General features: G+C 43.8%; 1 protein-coding gene across 3 annotated transcripts in view; it reads left to right on the forward strand.

The window, feature by feature from the left end:
* ITPR2 (inositol 1,4,5-trisphosphate receptor type 2) overlaps nucleotides 1–18,630 on the forward strand; it is a 356,349-nt gene that overhangs the window by 92,523 nt on the left and 245,196 nt on the right. The window lies entirely within an intron of this gene.

An 18,630-nucleotide genomic window follows, 5' to 3' on the forward strand; every position in this document is an offset into this window, starting at 1 on the left:
CTTCACTGCCCTTTTGAAGATGGGGACCTGAATGGAAATTTTCAAGTGCACTTTCAAGAGTGCTGGCTGGCTCTGCTTTCATCTAAGATCTCATGTGTCCAAAGGTTTTAACAAGGGCATCCTAAATGTTCACGTAAATGGGGTGTACCTCAGTGTGTGCTGATTTGGAGTTTAGAATCTTTAAACCTCTGTATTAGCTTTCCTGAGGAAATCACTGGCAATAAGGTTCTCAATATGGAGAGTAGCATAGACTCAGTGCAGTAACAGCTGGAAAGGAGTTCAGGTTGAACAAAGGTTATGCACTGTGCCTTGAAAGCAGCATTAACTACTACATCTGTGAAGTGTGAAAAATCTGCTAGGGGAGATATTAAAGGTAAAGCTATAATAACCTGTGAACCGCTTTTTGTACAGTTCACATGTCAGGCACGACATGCCAGCCAGGCATCCACATCAAAGATTTATAAACAAGCAGGCAGACACGTAATGTGTGTGAGGTAACTTTTAAATCAGTTGGGAAAAGCTTACTGAGTGCTTATCTGTACTCTTGCAGTGGAGCGATTACTCATGCCATGAATTATCAACCCCGTCACACATTGGCATCACTTGTTTTTGTTTGAGCCTCTACGATAAAGATATCTAGCGTGGAATAATAAACACAAACAAAACAAAAATTAATGACTAACTTTAAACTTTTTTTCCTTCCCAGTCTAATGGTACAAGTTCTGTCACAGTTGAGCTATTGTAAATCATGTTTCACAACTGGTGTTTACTTGTTGCATCCTTCTGTACGTCAGCTTGGTACGTCCCTCAGATGGCTCTGCAGTAAAATGTGGGTGGGTGGGAGTGGCTCCCAAGTGATCAGTGTTCAGAACTCTAATCCCTGAGGCCCAAACACTCCCCAGACTGTGAAATAAAGCAGCACTGAGCCAAATCCCCTGCTGGAAAAATCCACCGGTGAAATCCTGGCTCCACTGAAGTCAAGGGGAATTTTGCCATTGACTTCAGTGGGGCCAGGATTTCACCCCCAATGAACTGAGCCAAATCCTCATCTGAAGTCAGAGGATCTAGACCAATTTGCACCAGCTGAGATCCAGCTCACAGAATTTTATTCTGATCTTCATGGAGTCAGTAGTGTCTAAGGTTCTTTTCTAGTACTGGATATAGCAGGAATTCTGCAAGTCAGTTTTAAATTACTCCCTCCACTCTCCTCTGGTGACCAGATAGTTAAAAATCAGAATGGGGGAGGGGGCGGGGGGGAATATTTTGCCTATATGACAAAGCCCCTAATATTGGAACAGTCCTGATAACATCGGGACGTCTGGTCACCCTACCTCCTCCGCAGATGGTTTGTAAGTTTAGGTGAAAAATTATGATGCTGCAATTTCCCCATTTTTGTAGTTCTTTCAGTACATGTCTCCGGTATAGAATGTTCCCAAATCTGTGTCTGTTGGCTTGGAGCTGGCTGCATTCAACATGAACAGCATTTCAGATGCTCCAGGTTAGGACCCATACAGCTGTGTCTTTCTCATGACCAAACCTAACCTTTTCGGTATTCTAATCACTAGGATAAAAGTCTCTTTCAACTGGTGGTGGCTTATTGACTGTGTTAAGCTAAAACACACACCTCTGATACTGGTGCATGTGGGCCACTGGTTTTGTGATTACAAAACTGAGAAATCTGTATTGGAAACTGTACCGACACTTGCTAATCGAGGACTTTAAAGGCACCAAGCTAGAAATTTTGGGTTAAGACTATCATTCCATATTTAACGTCTCCAGTGGGACTCATGCATTACCACACTAAAATGAACATAAGTGCTTGTATGAATATCAGGTCAGACCATGTTCAGAGACCTCTGGGTAGACAACCATAATACAATGAGACATTGTAAATGCAGACAAAAATCACAAGACATCCTGGAATTTGTTAGGAAAGTTCCTGATAATTCTCTTTTACTTTGTTGAACAGAATGGGGCTTTTGGGTACCATTGCCAGATCTGGCAGTAACGGTGTCTTTTACTCTGCCAGAGCTATATTCTGGTTGAGTTAAGATGAAGGGGTTAAATTAGTAACTTTGAATTTTATAGGAGCTTAGAAATTCGAGATAGAAATGACCTGCTAGATCATTAATGCATCTCCCTGCAAATGCACAATACAGTCTTCAAATCAAATCATTATTATTTTAGTTATATTCCAGTAGCACCTTGAGGCCTCAACTATGATCAGGTCTTCACTGTGCTAGGTGTACAAACTCGGAGTAAGAGACAGCCTGTGCCCTGAAAAGCTTATAGTGTAAAAACAGACAAAGGGCTAGCAGAGGAAACAGATGTGAAATGACCTGCACAAAGGCCCGTGGTAGCTAAGAACTAAACCTCGGGGTCTCCTGTCTCCAAGACCAGTGCCATGTCCACTGCTTCAGCAAAGCCCTTAAGCATGTGTTTATCTTTGAAGTCAGTGGGACTTAAAAACATGCTTATGGGGCAGAGGACTCAACAGGTATTAAATGCATGTGGCTGGGGTCTTCATTCATGAAAAAATCCCATTACTTCAGTGAGAGTTTTGCATGAAGACTAGGATTGAAGCCTTGATGTTAGCCAAAAGATCATTTAAAATTTGCACCTATAAATAGTATATATGATATCTATATTCCTCTATGAGAGCTATGTGTATCCTGGTTGTTTGATGGGTTATTGAGGCATATATTAATGTTCCATAGATCTCTTTGATTATTGGGCTGTGTTGCCTTTTTGATCTTCTTGGGCAGTTTTTTATTTGAGATGCTTTATGGCATCCAAGTACATAAAGTATGAGTGTCCCATAAATACAATTTATTATCCCTTTATTGCTGTTGCTGTTTTACATTTAAGTCAGACTCTCAGTTATAACTTCCCATATTTTACTTTTGATTCCAGCATCCTTGTGGTAAGGTAATATAAGTACAAAGGGCCAAATCCTGCTCTCTGACACACCAGAGTAATTCCTTCCAAGTCAGTGGAGTTTGAACCTCCGAGATGAACCTGGCCTGTTATTTCTCACTCAATACAGGCTTAGGCTTGAATCTTGCAGTCTGATCCGCCTGTACAGACACGTGCCCATGTGAAATTCCAGTGACTTTGCACAGGCATCTTGGTGTGCCTGCATCGATCAACTTTCAGGATGTGGGCCTTGAACTGGAACAGTCCAAGAGTTAGAGTTGTGTTCTGAACTATAGTCTAGCTCAGGGGTGGGCAAACTACAGCCCGGGGGCTGCATCCAGCTCTCCAGACATTTTAATCCGGCCCTCGAGCTCCTGCTGGGCAGTGGGATCAAGGGCTTGCCCCCCTCTGGCACTCCAGCTGGGAAGCAGGATCGGGGGCTTGCCCCACTCCATGTGGCTCCTGGAAGCAGCGGCATGTCCCCGCTCTGGGCCCTACATGTAGGGGCAGCCAGGGGGCTCTGCACACTGCCCCTGCCCCAAGCACTGCCCCTGCAGCTCCCATTGACTGGCAACTGCGGCCAATGGGAGCTGCAAGGGTGGCGCCTGCAGACTGGGCAGTGTGCAGAGTCGCCTGCTGTGCCTCCACGTAGGAGCCGGAGGGGGGGACATGCCGCTGCTTCTGGGAGCTGCTTGAAGTAAGCGCCGCCTGGAGCCTGTACCCCTGACCCCCTCCTGCACCCCAACCCCCTTCCCCAGCCCTGATCCCCTTCCTACCCTCCAAATCCCTCTGATCCAGCCCGGAGTAACCTCCTGTACCCACAACCCCCCAGCCCCACCCCAGAGCCCGCACCCCATCCGGAGGCTTCTTGAGCCCCCTCCCACATCCTGAACTCCTCATTTCTGGCCCCACCCCAGAGTCCGCACCCACAGCCAGAGCCCTCACCCCCTCCCACGCCCCAACCCCCAATTTCATGAGCTTTCATGGCCCGCCATACAATTTCCGTACCCAGATGTGGCCCTTTGGCCAAAAAGTTTGCCCACCCCGGTCTAGCTGGAGGAATCATTCATTACAAATACCAAACCACACAGAGCATGCTCAGTTTTGGGGTTCATTGTACACATGCAAATTGAGCCAGTTTCTTCAAAAGGTTAGCTGTGTTTCAGGTTCAGCTATTGTCTGAAGTATGGGTTTGTGTGCAAACTAGGGTGAAGTTTGGCAGCTCCTGGGGTTTGACTTTTTGGGCTCGTTTGGAGTTTCTCTTTGAGTTTCAGATTTAATCAAAACTATTGAGTTTCACAAAACTCTGTTCTAAACTACTTGCCAGCAACCCTTGCATCAGAAGTCATTAAAAGTTATTCACGTTCCTCTTTTTTTCCCCCAGGTAATTTCCCTCTCTCCGTCCCATGCATTCATGCTAAGTGTCTGTAGAGAAGCTTGTGTCCAAGAAGTTGGAGAGAAGTTGATAGAAGTTCATTTTCTCTTGAAAATGAATTTGAGAACTGCTGTTTTACATCTATTAAAACTTATTCTTGTTCATATTATGTCCGTTAGTTTTAAAAAAAAAGCTTTCGTAAACCATCCTGTATAATAAATTACAAAGTGTATGACCTTTATGTGGATGGTCAGGGTCAAATGAATCCTGGTGTATCAGTATTAAAGTAACTAAAGTTGTACCGAGGTGAGTTTAGGCCAATACAGTTTAAAATTAAAATGGATAGAACACATCACATAATTCAACAACACATAATTAACCCATGAAACTCACTGCTACAAGGTATAGAGGATTAGAAAAAGTTAGTTATTTGTATGAGTAAGATCCACCATGCTAGACTAGGATAAAAAAATAAAAGGGAGATCAGTCCTCATGCTTTAGGACATAAGCAAAGATGAACTTCTTGGAGTAATGAAGAAATTTCCCCTGTATTCAGGGTATTCTGTAATGGGTTTTCTTTCTCCTTTTTCTGAAGCAGCTAGTGCTGGTCACTTTTGAGACAGGATACCAGACTACCTAGTCCAGTAAAGCTGGACATGCAAAGTCCATTAGCTTTGACTTCTTCTCTTCCAATTTTTGGAAAGGGGAGTTTGAATTTGTATCGGGGATCTTCATGCTGAAGATGCCAAAAAAGAGGCCAGTCTTTGCCGGCAATCTTCTTGCCCCCTTTTTCAAGGCACCATGCATCAGCCTTTAGGTACTGTGGTAATACTAGAAATGCTTATACATCTGTTACATGGATAAGGTAAATAATAGGGACTTAGTCATGTGGGGACATTGTGACATGAAGCTTGCCATAAAGCTTGGATATATAGAACCAACTATATTTTATGGACGTGAAACGTGGATGCTGAGGAAGGCTGAAGAACGCTGGGTTGACGTTTTTGATTCTTATTGTCTTTGTCAGCTGCTCCATGTTAAATGACAGGACAAGATCAAAAACAAGGATATTTGAAGCTGAACCCAGCAACTGCCTCCATCAGCACTAATTTGGTTTCGGCCGCTTTCTTAGTATTGACATATTATTAGAATGGAAGACCAACAAATTCCAAAGGAACCAAGGAATGCCACTACAAGCCCGGTGATCATGTGGGTGACAAAAGTTTCAGGGACACAATAAGATTGCCCATGATAGACATCAGCTAAATATCTAGCCAGGTCACCTTAAAGACCTAACTGGAGATTGATCCGGGTGGTGCTCAGTTGACAAGGAGGCCATGTCAATCTTGGGATTTCCCATGATTATGATGATTAGTAGTGAATTCTTCAAAGTCCCTTATCTCAATGAAGCAAATAACTTGAAATGAATAGCTTTATTTGAGCATGACTGTAGATTATCTTTTCCTTAGGGTGTCTGTCAGTTATTTGCAAACAGAAAAAACCACCACCAGATGGCAGTCCACACTCAATCCTTAACTCATCAGATAGCCACCACATTGGAATAATTTTTTTTTTTAATTTAGTTTCATGATACAACACAGTAGAATTCAATTATTTGAAGGGTGCTTCAAAATCCGCTCTTTATTAAGACAGTGGCTTTTTTATGTCCTTGTTAAAAGTCAATATAATGTTCTGATAAATTGTATCAGTTGGGCCTTATGATCAAAGGGAATGCCAGAATTACAGTGTGAATCCAGCATTCTGCAGGGTGTATCTTTTTAACTGTCTCATGGGTACAGGTTTTTTTTTATAAAAAAACCCACAATATACAAGGAATGAAGAATAATTTAGTTATGCACGAAAACCTGGAGCGGAAGGACCCCCACCGCCTGAATTGCTTCCAGGCCCCCTGAATCCTCCGGGTGGCCCTGCATGTTACTTAGGGTATGTCTACACTATGAAATTAGGTCGAATTTATAGAAGTCAGTTTTGTAGGAAGCGTTTTTATACAGTCGATTGTGTGTCCCCACACAAATGCTCTAAGTGCATATAGTCGGCGGAGTGTGTCCACAGTACCGAGGCAACAGTCAACTTCTGGAGTGTTGCACTATGGGTAGCTATCCCACAGTTCCTGCAGTCTCCACTGCCCATTTGAATTCTGGGTAGAAATCCAGTGCCTGATGGGGCTAAAACATTGTCGCGGGTGGTTCTGGGTACATATTGTCAGGCCCCCCCTTCCCTCCCTCCCTCCCTCTGTGAAAGCAAGGGCAGATAATCATTTTGCGCCTTTTTTCTTGAGTAACCTGTGCAGACGCCATACCATGGCAAGCATGGAGCCCACTCAGCTAACCGTCACCGTATGTCTCCTGGGTGCTGGCAGACGCGATACTGCATTACTACACATCAACAGTTTATTGCCTTTTGGCAGCAGTGCAGTATGACTGGTAGCCGTTGTCGACGTAGTCCAGGGTGTTCTTTTAACCGACCTCGATGAGGTCAGGGGCGCCTGGGCAAACATTGGAGTGATTCAGCCAAGTCATTTCCCTTTTAAGTTTTGTTTCATGGCAGTTCAGTCCTACTGGCAGTGCACTGTCTTTTAATCTGCAGCCAGCAGAAGACGATGGCCAGCAGTCATACTGTACTGTCTTCTGCCAAGCACCCAGGAGATAACGATGGCTAGCGGTCATACTGCACAGTTTGCTGACAGCAAGATGTATAAAGATAGATGAAGTGGCTCAGAACAAGAAATAGACCAGATTTGTTTTGTATTCATTTTTTCCTCCCTCCCTCCGTAAAATCAATGGCCTGCTAAACCCAGTTTTGAGTTCTGTCCTTAAGGGGGCCATTCTGTTTCTCGCAAAGCCACCCCCTTTGTTGATTTTTAATTCCCTGTAAGCCAACCCTGTAAACCATGTCGTCAGCCGGCCCTCCCTCTGTCAGAGCAATGGCAGACAATCCTTCCGCGCCTTTTTTCTGTGCAGATGCCATACCATGGCAAGTGTGGAGCCTGCTCAGATCACTTTGGCAATTAGGAGCACATTAAAAACCACGCGGATTATCCAGCAGTATATGCAGCACCAGAACCTGGCAAAACGAAACCGGGTGAGTAGGTGATGTCAGCATGGTGACGAGAGTGATGAGGACATGGACACAGACTTCTCTCAAAGCACGGGCCCTGGCAATGTGGGCATCACGGTGCTAATGGGGCAGGTTCATGCGGTGGAACGCCGATTCTGGGCTCGGGAAACAAGCACAGACTGGTGGGACCGCGTAGTGTTGCAGGTCTGGGACGATTCCCAATGGCTGCGAAACTTTCGCATGTGTAGGGCACTTTCATGGAACTTTGTGACTTGCTTTCCCCTGCCCTGAAGCACAAGAATACCAAGATGAGAGCAGCCCTCACAGTTGAGAAGTGAGTGGCGATAGCCCTGTGGAAGCTTGCAATGCCAGACGGCTACCGGTCAGTCGGTAATCAATTTAGAGTGGGTAAATCTTGGGGGCTGTGTGATGCAAGTAGCCAACGCAGTCAAAGATCTGCTGATATCAAGGATTGTGACCCTGGGAAACATGCAGGTCATAGTGGACGGCTTTGCTGCAATGGGATTCCCTAACTGTGGTGGGGCCATAGACGGAACCCATATCCCTATCTTGGCACTGGAGCACCAAGCCAGCGAGTACATAAACCGCAAGGGGTACTCTTCAATAGTGCTGCAAGCACTGGTGGATCACAAGGGATGTTTCACCAACATCAATGTGGGATGGCCGGAAAGGCACATGGCACTTGCATCTTCAGGAGCTCTGGTCTGTTTCAAAAGCTGCAAGAAGGGACTTCATTCCCAGACCAGAAAATAACCATTGGGGATGTTGAAATGCCTATAGTTATCCTTGGGGACCCAGCCTACCCCTTAATACCATGGCTCATGAAGCCATACACAGGCAGCCTGGACAGTAGTCAGGAGCTGTTCAACTACAGGCTGAGCAAGTGCAGAATGGTGGTAGAATGTGCATTTGGACATTTAAAAGCGCGCTGGCGCAGTTTACTGACTCGGTTAGACCTCAGCGAAACCAATATTCCCACTGTTATTACTGCTTGCTGTGCGCTCCACAATATCTGTGAGAGTAAGGGGAAGACGTTTATGGTGGGGTGGGAGGTTGAGGCAAATTGCCTGGCCGCTGGTTACACATAGCCAGACACCAGGGTGGTTAGAAGAGCACAGGAGGGCGCGGTGCGCATCAGAGAAGCTTTGAAAACCAGTTTCATGACTGGCCAGGCTACGGTGTGAAAGTTCTGTTTGTTTCTCCTTGATGAAGCCCCCCGCCCCCTTGGTTTACTCTACTTTTCTGTAAGCTAACCACCCTCCCCTCCTGCCTTCGATCACCACTTGCAGGGGCAATAAAGTCATTGTTGCTTCACATTCATGCATTCTTTATTAATTCATCACACAAATAGGGGGATAACTACCAAAGTAGGCCAGGAGGGGTGGTGGAGGAGAGAAGCACTGGGAGGGGTGGTGGAGGAGGGAAGGACAAGGTCACACAGCACTTTAAAACTTCTTGAATGCCAGCCTTCTGTTGCTTGGGCAATCCTCTGGGGTGGGGTGGAGTGGCTGGGTGGCTGGAGGCCCCCCCACCGTGTTCTTGGGCGTCTGGATGAGGAGGCTATGGAACTTGGGGAGGAGGGCGTTTGGATACACAGGAGCTGTAGTGGCGGTCTGTGCTCCAGCTGACTTTCCTGCAGCTCAACCATATGCTGGAGTATATTAATTTGATCCTCCTGCAGCCTCAGCATTGAATCCTGCCTCCTCACATCACGCTGCCACCACTTTTCAGCTTCAGCCCTCTCTTCAGCCCGCCACCTTTCCTCCAGGTCATTTTGTGCTTTCCTGCAGTCTGACATTGTCTGCCTCCACGCATTTGTGTGTGCTCTGTTAGTGTGGGAGGACAGCGTGAGCTCAGAGAACATTTAATCGCTAGTTTGTTTTTTTTTCACCTTCTAATCTTCCCTAGTGTCTGGGAAGGAGAAGATACTGTGATCCTTGAAACACATGCAGCTGGTGGAGAGAAGAAAAAAAGGACAGTGGTATTTAAAAAGACACATTTTATAGAACAATGGGTACACTCTTTCTTTCACGGTAAACCTTGCTGTTTACATACATAGCACATGTGCTTTCGTTCCAAGGTCGCATTTTGCCTCCCCCCACCGCGTGGCTAGCCCCTCATCCCTCCCCCCTCCCCGTGGCTAACAGCGGGGAACACTTCTGTTCAGCTACAGGCAAACAGCCCAGCAGGAATGGGCACCTCTGAATGTCCCCTTAAGAAAAGCACCCTATTTCAACCAGGTGACCATGAATGATATCACTCTCATTAGGATAACACAGAGAGATAAAGAACGGATGATGTTTGAACGCCAGCAAACATACACTGCAATGCTTTGTTCTACAGTGATTCCTGAGTAAATGCTACTGGCCTGGAGTGGTAAAGTGTCCTACCATGGTGGACGGAATAAGGCTGCCCTCCCCAGAAACCTTTTGCAAAGGCTTTGGGAGTACATCCAGGAAAGCCACTAATGCCAGGGCAAATTAATCATTAAACATGCTTGATTTTAAAAAACATGTATAGTATTTTAAAAGGTACACTCGCCAGAGGTCCCTTCTCTGCCTTGGGTGGGTTTGAGGGGTACTGGCTCTGGGTCCAGGGTGAGAAACAGTTCCTGGCTGTCGGGAAAACCGGTTTCTCCATTTGCTTGCTGTAAGCTATCTACAATCTCATCATCATCATCATCTTCCTCGTCCCCAAAACCTGCTTCCGTGTTGCCTCCATCTCCATTGAAGGAGTCAAACAACACGGCTGGGGTAGTGGTGGCTGAACCCCCTAAAATGGCATGCAGCTCATCATTGAAGCGGCATGTTTGGGGCTCTGACCCGGAGTGGCCGTTCGCCTCTCTGGTTTTCTGGTAGGCTTGCCTCAGCTTCTTAAGTTTCACGTGACATTGCTTCGGGTCCCTGTTATGGCCTCTGTCCTTCATGCCCTGGGAGATTTTGACAAATGTTTTGGCATTTCGAAAACTGGAATGGAGTTCTGATAGCACGGATTCCTCTCCCCATATAGCGATCAGATCCCGTACCTCCAGTTCAGTCCGTGCTGGAGCTCTTTTGCAATTCTGGGACTCCATCATGGTCACCTCTGCTGATGAGCTCTGCATGGTCACCTGCAGCTTGCCACGCTGGCGAAACAGGAAATTGAAATTCAAAAGTTCGCGGGCCTTTTCCTGTCTACCTGTCCAGTGCATCTGAGTTGAGAGTGCTGTCCAGAGCGGTCACAATGGAGCACTCTGGTATAGCTCCGGAGGCCAATACCATCTAATTGCGTCCACAGTACCCCAAATTTGACCTGGCAAGGCTGATTTCAGCGCTTATCGGGGGTGGATTAAGGAAATCAATTTTAAGAGCCCTTTAAGTCGAAAAAAAGGGCTTTGTCATGTGGACGGGTGCAGGGTTAAATCGATTTAATGCTGCTAAATTTGACCTCAACTCCTAGTGTAGACCAAGGCTAAAGATCAGATTTTCAAAGGGATTTAAGCACCTAAAAATGCCAACTGGTGCCGAGTGGGATTTTCAAGAGCACCTAAACAGTTTAGGCATCTAATACCCATTTAAATCAATGTGAATTAGGCACCTAGCCTATTTTTGGGCACTTCTGAAAATCCCACTAGGCACCTCTCTGCATCTTTGGATGTCCAAGTATCTTTGAAAATCTGGCCCTAAGAGCAAGGGCTTTGTCCAAGTGTTCTTAGCCATGTTGTATTGTGTAGTGAGCTGTGTACCAGTTTCCTACCAGGTTATTTCCATCCAGCCCAGTGTTGGATGTATGTCAGCGGTGCTTGTATATATGTGTGTGCTTTAGCATGCAAGGCATTGTGGAAGAATTAAATATTATGTTGATTGTTATTTAATGGTTATAACAACTTATTTTTATGAAAATAAGTTATTTGTTGGTTTTCTTCTTTCCTGTCTGGCACTCATTTCATTTTGCTTCATTTTCTGGGTAGCAAAAACTTAGAGGGTTTATCCACTAATCTATTTCTTTTTAAAAGATGACATGAGGATTTTTTTTTTTAAATTGGACTTTTCCTTTCCTTCCGAAGAAGGTCCGGAAGGATTTGAGAGGCTTTTTTTTTTTAGGGGTTTCATTTGTTTGTTTTTCACTGTAGAAATATCAATAATGTCAAATCTGGTCTTCCCTAGTTGTGTTGAACAATAACTGGAAGGTATAAAGCATACTTAGGGTGAGATCTTAATCCCACGAAGAGGTGAATGTGTTTTTTCCATATGATCGATATTGAGGCTAAGGACCATGATGCTCTTCTAGCTTATGCTGGGGGATTACCCTCACATACAGGAAAGTGAAAGGGGAGCTTAAAGCCACCTTTTTCTCCCCCTCACAGCTCAGCAGAGTTTGGGTGGAGCTGAGAATCAGAATCCATGGGGCAGGTTCTCCACCATGCCTGAGTTCCAGGAGGACAATAGGGTGAGGGGCGGCAGGGACCTTATGGTGCCAGTTGTGGATCCCTGATCCTCAGCCATGCTGCCCCTGAACAAATTGGAGCTTCATAGGAACAGCTGTAATTGGTGCCACTGGAGCAAGGGCCCCATCTTAAATCAATGTAAATTTGGGCATAGCAGAGTTGTGCTCTGCTGCTGCTTCTTCCCCTTTCTTCCTGAAATACCCCTGATATGCTGCCGCCTTTCTTCTTACACCAGGGATTGGGGAAGAGCTGGCACAGGATGGGTTAAAGCTAATTCTGTTCCAGCTTTCCACTGGCCTATTGTTTATCTGCAGGGGGGAATTTCTCCACTGATCTGTCCAATTCATACCACTTATGCGTCACAAAGTAGCTTTAACAGGGTGTTTTCTCCCTGAATGCTGCTCTGGTCTGTTTAATATGTTTTCTAAGCAGTGCCTCCAATCCAGCTCTTCTTCAGCCAAGAAGAGTAAACAAGGCTTATTTGGAAAAAAAAAAAAAAAAAAAAATCCCGCAGTAAAAGGCTTTGAGAATTTAAACCTACTTCCAAGGAAGATTGTCTAGAGTATCGTATCCAATGATCAATCAGGAACTCTGTGCCAAATGCTTCAAGGATGTTGTATAGAATCTATCTAAGCATAGACATAACCAAGATTTCTCCAGCAAGTTAATATAATAACAAAAGTCCTGTTGAATCTGTGCAAAAGTCCTTTGGATGTATTGAAAGCTAATCAGTGTACTGTTAGTAGAGAACAAAGCAAGCTTAATGAAGATGATAGATATGGGAAGTGTTTTTTCTTTTAGTATGTTCCCCCTGTTGATTGGGTACAGTGTTAATGAGTTGGATATCAAATGAAATGGAAATTGCTTTGTGTTTTGAATTATCTCCTTTCATTTTTTGTCTGTCAGTGTTTCCATTAGAAATCCCGTTTTTAACCCAGCCATTAAAATGCTCCTTGAGTTGAAATTTAGCAACTTCGTTTTTTTTCCTGGATAGACATTTTAAATGTTATTTTCCTTTTAAACAAAATTTGGTTAAAATCAGTATGGCTTTTTATCTTCCCCTTAATTAGGGAGCATCTAAAAATAGCCTTTTCAGGCACTTTAACTGAATTTCCCTGTTTTTAAAAGCAACTTATTTTCTAAATGTGACAGTTTCAAGCCATTCATCCGCAATATACGCTGAAATATGTAACTTAAATTGCTAAATGTAAAATATATCTTATGACAGAGAGATGCAGGAAAATGGCACCAAAATATTGAGACGTTAATATAACCAATAATATGACCTTAGTAGAGGATTCAAGATGATTCACACGCTTAAGAAACTTTAAAACTTTATTTTCACTGCAGTAAGTGTGATGATCCTCCAGTGGTCAATGGGGATAGAGCTTGGGACCTTCAGGACTAGGTCTTTTACCATTTGATCTAACAGAGTAGCTCCCTTAACTGGTGGTAATAGCAGGCTCTTATCCTTTCTATGGACAAGCTCCTATAGGTAACATACAACATGTCTGGGCACAGTATTACATGCTCCTCTAAGCAAACAAAGTGTGCAGGAAGATGCTCATGTGGGTAAGGCACTGGGCTGGAATTCAGGAGTTCAATTCCTGGCTCTGCAACTGACTTCCTGTGTGGTCTTGGGCAAGTCACTTAAAAAGCACTATTTCTGACTCGGTTCCCCATTTGTAAAATGGGGCTGCTGCTAATGTCTTCTGTCTTTCACTCTTTGTCTCTTACCTATTTAGATTGTAAGCTTTTTGGGGTAGGGCGGCCTCTTACTAAGTGTTTGTAACAGTACCTAGTACAGCAGCCCTGCTCTTATCTGGGGCCCCAGGGTGCTCCCAGAATATGCATGATAGGTCATCTCATGCGCCACCATTTTGTGAAAGGCTCTACCAGTGCACACTATCAATAGGGGTTGAGCACGGGAACTTCAACACCAACATCTGATCTTTTCAACTGGAGTGAAGCTCTTATCCTTTAGATGGACTAGCCACTAGAGTGAGACTTCTCACACTTAGCCAGCATGTTACATAAGACATGGAGTCTTATGTACATAACACAGTCTGAGTACATAACACTCTGCAGATGACAGGATTTATTAGTACTGTCTAGATTTAAAAGAAGGTATTACATTCTGTACACTGTGAATCCCTTTTATTGTAGATGCTGATCTAGTAAATTCTGTTTCAGTGAAACTCCTTTTTAATTGTTCGATCCTGTGAGGTGCTGAGAGCCTTCATGTGGTGCTGAGCACCCTCTCTCCTCCTTCGATTTCCATTCAGTAACCACCCTCAAAGCCCTCATCTCTCTGCAGTTTCAGCTCCCTAGTGAGCTAGAATCAGTCACAAACTGTTCCAATGAATTACACCGTGCAAATTGCAGTTACAATTACCAGTGTGCACATGCTCGTAGGACCATAGACTGGAGGAAAACTCTCACAATGCCTATTGACGTCAGTGTGAGCCCCATGTGTGCACACGTGCATCAAGTCAGAATATAGCTCATTGTGCTGTTTTGTGAAAGAAATGATACAGCTGTACTTCATCCACTCCATAAGAATCTGGAGGTTAGAGGTGGGCTGGATGTTGTGCAGAGCTGGGTCTGATGAATCTGTGACTGCTTGACTACGTGCAAAATCTCCCCCATCTGTGTGCACCGATTCCGCTAGCTCTGGGTCTGCAGGAGTAGCAGTAGAGTGCGGCTTTCCTTATGAATGCTTAGTTGACCCTCTTTATTTGGGTATGGCACAGGAACCAGGATATGCCCTTGTAAGATGATTGCTCTATAGTTACTTGTGCGTTTCCTGGATCAGTGTTTAGGTGTGGAACTGAAGTGGCACAAAGCTTGCCACGTAATGAAACACATTTTCTACTCTTTCTCTTAATCAATTTTCAGTAATTAGAGGTCTGAAGCCCAGACTATTATTTTGTGGTACTTTTTTTTTTCCTTCCCCCCTAGCATAGGCTAAAAATGCCCAAGTCTGAAATTGTTGAAATACAAGCTATGGAGGCCTAGTATGGTTGAGTTATTGGTTCTTCATTACAGGAGCTGTTGGAAACATACTGTACTACTTTTAAAAAGTAGCACACAATGAAGCTGTTTAAATGATGATTTATGCAGTCCCTCTGATCTGAGCTATGTAATTCATAATGCATGGCAGTCATACTATATATTAGCTGCATACTTCTCCTTATGCTGGCTGTTTCTTTGAAATACAGTTCTGTATGTTAAAGTAACACTGGAACTGTAACTGATCCATTGACCTGAAAATGCCTGAAGGATCATTTAGCTCAAGTAGGGCCTATTTTAGTTCTGTTTTCATATTTATAGTCTAAATATCTGCAGAGAAATTGTGGATTTCTACAATAATGGAGGGAACTTTTTACTAGCATTCTATTTGCAACTCTCCTATTCTTTGCTAGGCTGTTTGAGGGACCCTGAAAGTGTACTCTATAAATCAGGAAAAGGAATGGATTTGAAGCATTAAGACTTTATCCGAACTTAACTTTGTGGAGTTTATTATAGCTTTTGTGGTAGTGGGAAGAATACTGTAATTAAAGATGCACCTCAGATCTGCCCAGGCAGCGTGATCTGCCCAGGCAGACTACTAGCCCCACGGGGAGCCCCATAGACATCAACAAGGCTATGCAGATTAATGGTAGCTGAAGATTTTGCTCTGTATTTAGAGTTTTTTCTCTCTGATTCCTCCAGTACCAAAACTAAAAGTTGAGCCAGTTTGCTTTTCTTTTGTGTGTTATCAACAGAACTGTTAACTAAGTTCTGATTGTAGGATCAGATTCTGTCCCCAGTTACACCTGTGCACTTCTGTTGAAGAGAGTGGAGTTTGCATACTGTAACAGAGCAGAGTTTGGCCTGAGAACATTTATTGCTCCTGATGGTGGACCAAGCAGGAAGAACCCATCTTGACCTGGAGAATCAGGTTGTTTTCAGAACTGGCATTTAAAATAATCTTATTTAAGTAGTTTATTTCAAGCTCCTTGAGGCAGGGGCTGTCTTTTTGTTTTGTGCTTGTACAGCCCCCAGCACAGTGGTGTCCTGGTTCATGACCCGGGTTCCTAGGTGCTACCACACCACAAATAATAGTAATAACATTTGATTTTGGAGTAAATGCGAGAAAACTTAAAAAAAAAATCGATTGTCATGCTGTCTGGTGCGGCTCACCACTCAGAGTACCATCCTCAGGACAGACTATCAAAAAACAATGCAAGAACTCCAAATTGGTTGTGTGTTCTGTGCTTAGATTTCACCAACCACGTAGCAAATGTGAACTCGTAAAGCGCTGTCACAGCCTTAACATGGAGTCACAGACAATCCCCTTGGGCGTCCTCGTCTATCTTGCTGCCTCGGCAAGCTTGCCTTTTGTGACAGATGGTCCCTTACACCAAATATCACATCAAAATTCAGGTTAGTCCCAGGCCCAAAGGACCAGTCACTTACCTCAGGTCAGTGGTACTTCAGATCTCAAACCAAAGGCAATGCTTGTGGCCAATCCTGTCAACTCAAGGTTTATTTACTAGGAAAAAGAAATCAATTATTTACAAGATTAAAGCAGGTAAACATACACACACACGAGTTACAGTCAGGTTTCAAAAGGTAATAGAAACTGTTATAATATGCCAGCTCTCTATGTCATTTAGGCTAACTCAAGCTAAACAGCTGAGGACCCCTTGCTTATGCCTAGAAATCTTTGCTCCTCAGAGTTCAAGCAGCAGAGGAATAGTTTCTTCTGGTCAGGCATTTTTATTACCTTTCGTCTACCATTCGAGCTGTGATGGGATGGAGGCTTGTGCATATACCCTCTTCAGAGGTGTGGGAAAGCAATCAACAAAGTTTTTTGTCTCCTGACGTTCCACAATGCCTTGTCTGTTGTCTATAGGCATTCTTTTGTTGGGGAGGAGATAACACCTCTTGTGGCAAACTAATATTTCACACTTGGTCATGCATCTCCCCTGGCTGTAGCAGGCATTTTTATAGTTACAGAGCAAACACTTCCCTGAGTGCTCCTTTAATGCCTTGGTTGACTAGTGGCCTACTGTATGTTGGGCAGGCTTCCTATTTCTGATGTAAATAAAAAAAAATCTTATTGTTAGTTTTTGCAACTTTAGCAAGTTGCTTCTCAAACTCTTTCTTGGCCTACCTTGCTGTACTTTTACACTTAACCTGCCACAGTTTGTGCTCCTTCCAATTATCCTCATTATGTTTGACTTCCAAATTTTAGAGGATGCCTTTTTGCCCATAACTGCCTCCATTACTCTGCTGCTTAGCCAGGGCAACATTCTTTTGGTCCTCTGATTGTCTGTCTTTTCTAATTTGGGTTATACATTTAGTCTGAGCCTCTATTATGGTTCATTTGAGTAGTCCCCATGCTGCTTGCAACCTTTTAATCCTTGTGGTAGCTCCTCTTAATTTCTGTTTAACAAGCATCCTCATTGAGTTCCTCTTTTTAAAGTTAAATGTTACCATGGTGGGTTTTTTATCACCTCTACGAGGATGTAATGGTTGCTACTATCGAGCAGTTCAGCTATAGTCACCTCTTGGACCAGTTCCTGTGCTCCACTTAGGACTAGAAAAAGAATTGCCTCTCTGGTTTTGGGTTCCAAGGCTATCTGCTCCAACAAGCAGACACTCATGGTGTCTAGAAATTTTACCTCTGCATCCTTTCTTGAAGTGACACATAACCAGGCAATATGGAGATCATTTAAATCCTCCATTATTATTGAGCTTTCTGCTTTTTGTAGCCTTGCTAACCTCCTGTAGCATTTCACAGTCTCCATCCCCATCCTGATCAAGTGGTCAGTAGTTTGTTCCTTCTGCTATACTCTTATTGTTCAAGCATGGAATTTCTGTCCATAGAGGTTCTATGTTACAATTTGTTTCATTTAAGATTTTACTTTATTTGACTCTTTTACATATAGTGCTACTCCCCCACCAGTGTGACCAACTGTGTCATTCCTATCTATTTTGAACCTGGTATTATCATGTCCCATTCATTATCCTCATTCTCCCATTCCTGTTTCTGTGTAATAGAGCTATTTTGGAGTTCTAGTTGAGAAGTTATGGGGACCAAGAGCTTGAGACAGGATTTAGAGTGGGCATCATAGAGGGAAGAAAACAAGCTGTTAAAGCAGATTTTCAAGCCTGTCATGCTGGCTAAAGGAAATACCGAAATCAGTCAGAGCAGCAGAGCAGTCTCAGTACCGGACCTACAGACTTGTGCAATGGCACTAAAAATAGCAGTGTAGATGTTCTCACTTGGAGTGGAGTTCAGACTCTGAGACCCACCTCCCTTGCTGAGTTTGAGCCCAAACTCCAGCCTGAGCGGGAATGTCTGTGCTGCTATTTTTAGTGCTGTTGCCTGAGCCGAAGTCTGTACACCCGGATTCTGAGATTTGCTGCCTCAGGTGTGGTTGTTTTTTGAGGTGTAGATGTACCCTTGCCTACCTCAAACTTATGCCAGTAAAACCACTATACATACTTATAACCTTTATACATGCACACCACACTGTTCGTGCTTAAAACTGACTTGTTTAGATAACTATATAATGTCATCACAGTATTTGCAATATTGCATAGGTATTTCTAATACTGGGGAATGCTGCAAATACTGAGGTAGAACTGTTTCATTATCTTTCTTGAAAGTTTTTTTTATGTGCAACCATCGTGTGTCGGTGTTTGTCTGGATTTATGTCTACCTACATAAATGATCATCTCCTTGCCTATGTCTTCCAATGTCAAAAGTTAAATTGTAGTAATGCCGTTAAACAATAATACTTTGTGTTTTATTATTGTG

This window comes from Lepidochelys kempii, chromosome 1 (assembly GCF_965140265.1).
Source record: "Lepidochelys kempii isolate rLepKem1 chromosome 1, rLepKem1.hap2, whole genome shotgun sequence".
NCBI classification, from domain to species: domain Eukaryota; kingdom Metazoa; phylum Chordata; order Testudines; family Cheloniidae; genus Lepidochelys; species Lepidochelys kempii.